Source organism: Panthera onca, chromosome C1 (genome assembly GCF_046562875.1).
Source record: "Panthera onca isolate mPanOnc1 chromosome C1, mPanOnc1 haplotype 2, whole genome shotgun sequence".
Classification (NCBI taxonomy): domain Eukaryota; kingdom Metazoa; phylum Chordata; class Mammalia; order Carnivora; family Felidae; genus Panthera; species Panthera onca.
In genome coordinates, this window is record NC_138346.1 from 152,721,364 (window position 1) to 152,729,070 (window position 7,707).

Here is a 7,707-nt window from a genome sequence, read left to right on the forward strand (position 1 = left end):
CATTGCTAATGGATACACACACAAAGGACAGGATATTGAACTCTTAACATTATTATGGAAGAAGTTAGGAGTTAATCAAGCTTCTAGGTGACCCTTGCAGAGCCTCACATTTCTGTTTCCATATGAGCAATGCTGAGGTCAATGGAAAAAGCAGAGTTCTAGAAAAGCCCAAACAAAACTGATGATCCAATATATTGCTCAAAGTACAAGTTAAAAAATGAGAACGTATCTTGAAAAAAAAGTTCCTAAAGCATTTATTTTTGGTACTAGCATAAAACCAAAACACATTTAATGGAGGGAGAGTAATAGAGAATAAAATATGTTTCACACTTGGCAAAGGTAAGACTGGAGAGAGTAGGAAAATACTCAACAATTAATAAAGCACTTCACCATAGCAGGCACTCAGTAAATATTTACTGAATAAATGAATGAGGTTCACATTTGCTTCTATAAAATAGGCTACATTTCACTAAAGGTAACTTTTGTGACATACATTATCAAAATTATTATAAATAACTATAAAATCTAGCTAAAATCTTAAAAATTTAAATAAATGTTTAAAAAGTGACAATTCTAATATCTTAAAATAATTTTCATCTACTTCAATTTACCTGATTAGTGCTTCCCTACCTAGAATAGTTGACAGATTTGAAAGTAGTTGTGTTACTTTCCAGTGACTCCAGAATTCAAACCATGTTGTGCTATTCATTAGTACTAGAGTTCTTACAGAATAATCCCTAACATACTGAGGTATTAAAAAAGAGAGAGAGAGAGAGAGAGAGAGAGAGCGATGTTTCCTGTTGTTGTTTAGGATCTTGTTTATTCAATATTTTCTATCATTTTCCTAACAATCAAAAGAATTTTTTTATTCTTTTTAAATCAGATTACATACCAGCTGAGATCTCATTCAAGTATAGTATTCCACCCATCCACAATTCTTAAAATTGGTAACAACTCTGGGGCGCCTGGGTGGCTCAGTCAGTTGAGCGTCCGACTTCAGCTCAGGTCACCATCTCATGGTCCATGAGTTCGAACCCCGCGCCAGGCTCTGGGCTGACAGCTCGGAGCCTGGAGCCTGCTTCCGGTTCTGTGTCTCCCTCTCTCTCTGCCCCTCCCCCGTTCATGCTCTGTCTCTCTCTGTCCCAAAAATAAATAAACGTTAAAAAAAAAAATTTAAAAAAAAATTGGTAACAACTCAATTCTTCATATAAAATTGAGATTACTATTCCACTGACCAGACTACAAGATAAAAAACATATTTTTCTTTTCTTTTTAAGTTTTTACTTATTTTTGAGACAGAGAGAGACAGAGCATGAGCAGGGAAGGGGCAGAGAGAGAGGGAGACCCAGAATCTGAAGCAGGCTCCAGGCTCTGAGCTGTCAGCACAGAGCCTGACGTGGGGCTTGAACTCACAGACCGTGAGATCATGACCAGAGCCGAAGTCGGACGCTTAACTGACTGAGCCACCCAAGTGCCCCTAAAAAACATATTCTTAATATGAAATGACTTCTAAGCAAATCTAATCAGAAACAAGTAATAAAGTCAACCTAGATAATTAGCATGACTTTTCACTACAACAGTAAAGGATGGCTCTTTCAGAACTCCGCCATGGCTTGGATAATCTCACCAATCTATTTTTGTTGTTGTTGTTGCTGTTGCTGTGCCAATTAAACATCAGACATCAAGACTTAATTCAACAGTATTTTAGCCCTACTGATCACTTTTTCCTTTAAATTATCTTCAGTGCCAGGGCCCCTGGGTGGCTCAGTCAGTTGAGCATCCGACTTCAGCTCAGGTCAAGATCTTGCAGTTTGTGAGTTCGAGCCCCACATCAGGCTCTGTGCTGACAGCTCAGAGCCTGGAGCCTGTTTCAGATTCTGTGTCTCCCTCTCTCTCTCTCTGCCCCTTCCCTGCTCATGCTCTGTGTCTCAAAATGAATAAACGTTTAAAAAAATTAAAAAAAAATTATCCTCAGTGCCTTTGCCACAACCTACGCATTTTCTTTTTTTTTTTTTAAATATGGAATTTATTGTCAGGTTGGTTTCCATACAACACCCAGTGCTCATCCCAAAAGGTGCCCTCCTCAATACCCATCACCCAACCTCCCCTCCCTCCCACCCTCTATCAACCCTCAGTTTGTTCTCAGTTTTAAGAGTCTCTTATGCTTTGGCTCTCTCCCTCTCCAACCTTTTTTTTTTTTTCCTTCCCCTCCTTCATGGTCTTCCTGTTGGTGGGAACGCAAACTGGTGCAGCCACTCTGGAAAACAGTGTGGAGGTTCCTCAAAAACTTAAAAAAAGATCTACCCTATGACCCAGAAACAGCGCTGCTAGGAATTTACCCAAGGGATACAGGAGTGTTGATGCAGAGGGGCACTTGTACCGCATTTTCTAAAATTATACTAAGAAGTAGAATTGGGGCACCTTGTTGGCTCAGTTGGTTAAGCGTCCATCTCTTGATTTTGGCTCAGGTCATGATCTCATGGTTCATGGAGACTGCTTGAAATTCTCTCTCTCTCTCTCTCTCTCTCTCTCTCTCAATCTCTCTCTCTGCCCCTGCCCCATTCTTTTTCATTGCTAATGGTGCATGTGTGTGTGTTCTCTCTCTCTCTCTCAAAATAAGTAAATATTTTTTAAAGAAAGAAAACTTAAAAAAAGTAGAATTGTTTCTATTTCATTTATTCTTAAGAACAAAACCAAAACAACTATAATTTTATAAAACACAAATTTTATTTTACTATATTAGCAACTACATGAAATTAGTTTGATTTTTTTCCCACTTAATTGACCATAGGCATTGATACTAAGGAGGAAAAAAGGTGTTATTAGTCAAATACCTTTTCTGTATATCCTTAATAGTCTCTCATGTAAATTAATACTGATGCAAGTTAATATCTTAATTCTAAAAAGTTTAATTAAAACAACTTTGCCTGATTCCAGATCTAAACGTATCTCCCTGAATCATTTTTCAGTTCCTTTTGTAATATCCATCTTAAACAGAAATCCTAGTTTATTCTGGCTCTGATTCAATCTTCCAAAACTTCCTCTCTGTTTACTTGGGTCTTTTGGAAGAGTTCCAAGTTTGTCTCTTGTCTCTGAAAAAAGATGAATGAAATTGAAATTACATTTACTGTTCTTTTGACTCTCATGTTTGTGCTCAAAGACAGAGCTAATTTCTCTGACAATTTTCATAAAGAAAAATGGCCAAATTCATTTATTTTAGCACTCACTAAAATGGGGTTTATTCACAGCTCATATAACCTTACTCCCATTCTTTTATTAAACAATAAAATCCTTATTAAAGAATAGATTATTGTTTTCCCAGGTATTGCTATAAAAAGCTTTATACAATCCCAAGTATTCTCAAGTAATCTAAAAGTTAAACTCCTTTTAGAGCTGAAGAAACTGAAGTCTGGAACAGTTAAGAGACTCCTCCAAGGTCACAAGGCTAATTTGTGGCCACCCTGAGCCTAGAAACCCAGCCTGGTACCAGTTCTGATCTCAACTTACTCCTGTGATTGCCTGTAACTTCTCAGGCTATTGAACTGCTGATTTGATCTTCAAAGTTTTTATGGAATGTTGAAAAGTCAACTATTTGTCTCATTCTTTCCATTATTGTGCACTGTTATCTTGATCTTTCTCAAAAGGGAAATAAGAATAAATAAACATCAAAAATCATTATTTGCCGTAAATATAGAGAAAACTACAAACCATATATCTTGAGAAAATATGTAGCAAATAGATGATAGGGTGATAAGCACTGTACAAGTAGATGACAGACCCAAAGATTGATAGATAGAAAATTTTCCCACTATTACATTTTCAATACATAACACTTAACTCCTCAAAGGTTTTTGTGCACACAAACAAAAGAACCCTCAGCTTAAGGGCATCTATGAATTTTTAGTAGTCTGCACAAATATTTCAATTCAGAAATAGAACATGTCAAGTATTGTCCTACAAAGATGTAAAATACTTCAAATTGCTCGAAAGAGGATGTTTCACATAAGACAAAATAAAGTTATTATAATGATTTGCTTATGTCCCATATTTTTTCTGATTATTAGTTTGTAAAGGCTTACAAGCACCTGCAAAAGACTGGGAAATAAATACATACCTGGTCTAATGCAACAGCTATGTTTCATACAATTCATGAATGAATCAATGTTTTTGTAAATCATAATCTTATTTTAAAATGCATGGCAAGCTTTCTATTTAAAGGGACTCTGCAATAACTCTTACAAAGAATAATTCAAAATAATCACCCTATTTTATCTACAGAACTGCCAAAGAGAGAAACCGACTAGATGTCTGAGGCAAGCCCTCAGAGGCAGCCAGCACTATGACAGAGTGAGCATGCTAAGGGATTTAGTCCCTGCTCAGAAGGTGTGGGCCAGTTTTCAGTCCCAGCCAGAATCCATAATCAACTGGACAGCTTACAAAAATATAACCAGTCCATGCCCCATCCCAAACTAATTAAGTCAAAGCCTCTGTTAGTATTGATAATACTAACAAAAGCAGTGCCACTGGAGTGTAGCTACCACAACTTGAAAAGAAGTGGGTTGAACAGAAAACAGGAAGAGGAGAATCAGAAACAAAATACAAGCCACACTTTCCAGGAGGTCCAGCCTAAAGGGAATAAATGAAATAATCATTGGAAGTAGATTCACAGACAAAAGGTTTTCTTTGGTTAGTGTTTGGTTTCATTTGCCTTTTAAGATGGGAAACAGAATAACACACCCATATGTTAGTGGGTATGAGTCAACAGAAAAGCAGCTTATATCATCAGAGAAGGAAAGGGCAATTGCTGGTGTGCTGGCCCTGAATAAGCAAGAGGAGAATGGGATGCAGAACACAAGGGAGGAGGTGAATTTACATTGGAGCAGGACAGTACATCCCTAGGAGCTGGGGAAAGGCAGACTGTGTGTGCACAAATGCAGGAAGAGGCAGCATTCTGGCAGAGGAAGCTCATAGACATTTCCTCTGGTATCTTTCATTTTCTCAGTGAACAAAGATGTAAGGTCATCAAGTTAGAGTGAGAAATGCAGGTGCAATGTTGCAGATCTAAGGACAGATGTAAACTAATCATGCAACTAGATGGATCATAGGGCTAGAGAAACATCACCCTATTGGTCTGTTGTTGCAGAAAATCAATGCCCTTCAAAAATGGAATGCATGCTTCTCACGTGCTTTGATCTTAGTGAGTTTATACTGGGTCCTAACAACCACCACTTCCTCTCATAAAAGTGTGAAACGACCTTCCTCCAGCTCATTCTATTCCTGCCAGAGATCAATGAAGCTGGCTGCTCTCTAGTTTGCAAAATATTTCTTCCCTTTTTTCAAAACTGAGTGATATTTGCTTATCTCCAGTTTGCTGATTCCTAGTCTCCAGAATTCCTTAACAATTAAATCACTGAAAATTGCTCAGCAATCTCATTTTTGAGCATTCTCAAGATCACTCAGCACAATTCCAATGAATCAGTACATGTGAACTCATTTAAAAATACTGGGATCTTCCACTCTCCACCGGCAACATAATTCAGCACGGTGAGAAATGCTTAACCTAATCTCACTGAGTTCCATTCTATTTTGTCAGCCTGCTCTATTACACATCCAGCAAATTCGCACACCAACTTTGCTCATTTCTGAACTCCCAAATGATCTAACAGTCTACACACACTTGTAAGTACTTCCAAAGATTAATTTAGATGAACATTCTCTTATCAAATGAATGAAAGACCTCAGGTGACTTTTGAACTTCTGGAAACTATAAGCACTTAACAGACAAAGCACCACTTATGCTCAGAAGAAATAACATCATGTTATTCTTTTGTCTAACCACAGTGTCATATCCTTAGTTAAGGCTTCTTCTTTTTGGCTCTGGATTTACTTTACTAAATTCTCAAAAATTCCTCTCATTCCCAGGGCACCTGGGTGGCTCAGTCGGTTAAGCGTCTGACTCTTGGTTTTGGCTCAGGTCATGATCTCACGGTTTGTGAGTTCGAGCCCCATACAGGGCTTTGTGCTGACAGTGTGGAGACTGCTTGGGATTCTCTCTCCCTCTCAGCCCCTCCCTCACTCACTCTATCTCTCAAAAATAAATAAACTTAAAAAAAAATTTTTTTTTAATTCCTCTCATTCCCTGTCACTTTCCCCCTCCAATTTATCTGAATATTGGTCCCAAGCCAACTTTTACTTAGTATCGTTTTGTTGATCTCCTGGTGATATGAAAAGCACATAGTATTTGTTTGCCCTGCAGACCTTGGTTCAAATCCTCCTCCAGGTTATGGATTGATTAGTTGCTTCATCCCTTTGGGGTATAACTGTCCTTAGGTGTAAAATGGCCATAATAAGGTGATTACATGCAATATAAAAAACAGGCTGTCTTTCCAGTGCTTAGAACATACTAAGTGTTCAATAAATACATGTTCTATTCCTTTCTTTCTCTCTCCTGTTCACAAATGGCCCTACTTTTCCAATAAGACTAAGTCCAAAGTAACATTTTTTTCCTCGTAAATGCAAACAATGGTTCCTATCATTTTCCTTCTTGACTAGTTTTCACATTCTACTCAGAGTTCAGAGTGTACTTTACTCATTCATGTCATACTCTATTTTTTAGCTATTTTCTATGCTAATATATCATTAGTTCCCAGATAGATATAGATATGAAGATACAGAAATTGATAGAGGTAGGCAGGTATAGGTGGGTGTCTGTTTAGATACAGATATGAATATGGTTATATATATATATATATGATTTTTGTACATGCATGATTTTTTTTATATATAGTTTTACATATATCCACAACTTCGTTTTAGGTACAACAGCTCCGTATAGAAAGCAAGGAAGCAAAGTCTGTGAAGCCAAATAGGTAAGACCTCACGCCCTTACTTAGGAGCTTACTCTCTATATAATTGTGGGAAAAAAAAAAAAAAAAAAGAAAGAAAGAAAGAGAAAGAAAAAAAAAGGTTAAATTCTCTAAGCTTCCATTTCTTTGTAAAATAACTTCTTTGTTGCCAGGTTGTTGTATTTAAGACGGACAACATTTGTAAAATCCTGGCACATAGTAGGTTCCCATTTAGTTGTTGTCTTTTGTATTATTATTTTCACAAGCCTTATTTTTTTCTGCAGTGCCAGACATTTTTAATAGCAACAATAAATAAATGCCTGCTGAGTTAGATATTGCTATGATTTTATCTTGTTAATAGTAATGAGTAAATTGGCAGAGTTGATGTTTTCAAATTTTAAAAGATGCCATCTTCTGAGTGAGTCTTATAACATCTGTGGTATGGCTGCAAAAAGATTATTCAAATGCATAAGATTTTTTTTAACTCACACATCAAATGAAATAGCTATATGATATTATATTGCTCAAGCAGTCCATTTGCAAGCGCATTCAGAGTTTTTTGCCACAGTGTTCCAGCATATAAATGAGTAATAAAGGTAGGGGCTCTTCTACAAATAAAGTTCAGTTTCTAGGACATAGTTCTTTATTTTATCTTTTTTCTCCTTCCTTTTCTCTCTCTCAATCTTAATCTCTTGCTCTCTCTTGCTTGCTCTTCCCATATAATTCTCTGATTTTATATATATTCACTACTTCTCTTTGAATCAAACTTCCTTGAAAGCCTTTACTACTGACTTTTCTATATTTTCTCCATTTTTCCACATGTCACACAGAGCAGAATCTAATGAAAATTGAACGATTTCTT

At 36.8% G+C, this 7,707-nt stretch overlaps 1 long non-coding RNA gene across 1 annotated transcript; it reads right to left on the bottom strand.

Annotated features, from left to right (window-relative positions):
* Positions 1–2,705: 2,705 nt before the first annotated feature.
* Positions 2,706–3,638, bottom strand: LOC132671551 (uncharacterized). Its single transcript, XR_009607143.1, has 2 exons — positions 3,508–3,638; positions 2,706–3,092 (listed from the first exon to the last, which is right to left on the bottom strand). It is a non-coding gene; the product is annotated as an uncharacterized LOC132671551 (long non-coding RNA).
* Between the last annotated feature and the right edge of the window lie 4,069 nt (positions 3,639–7,707).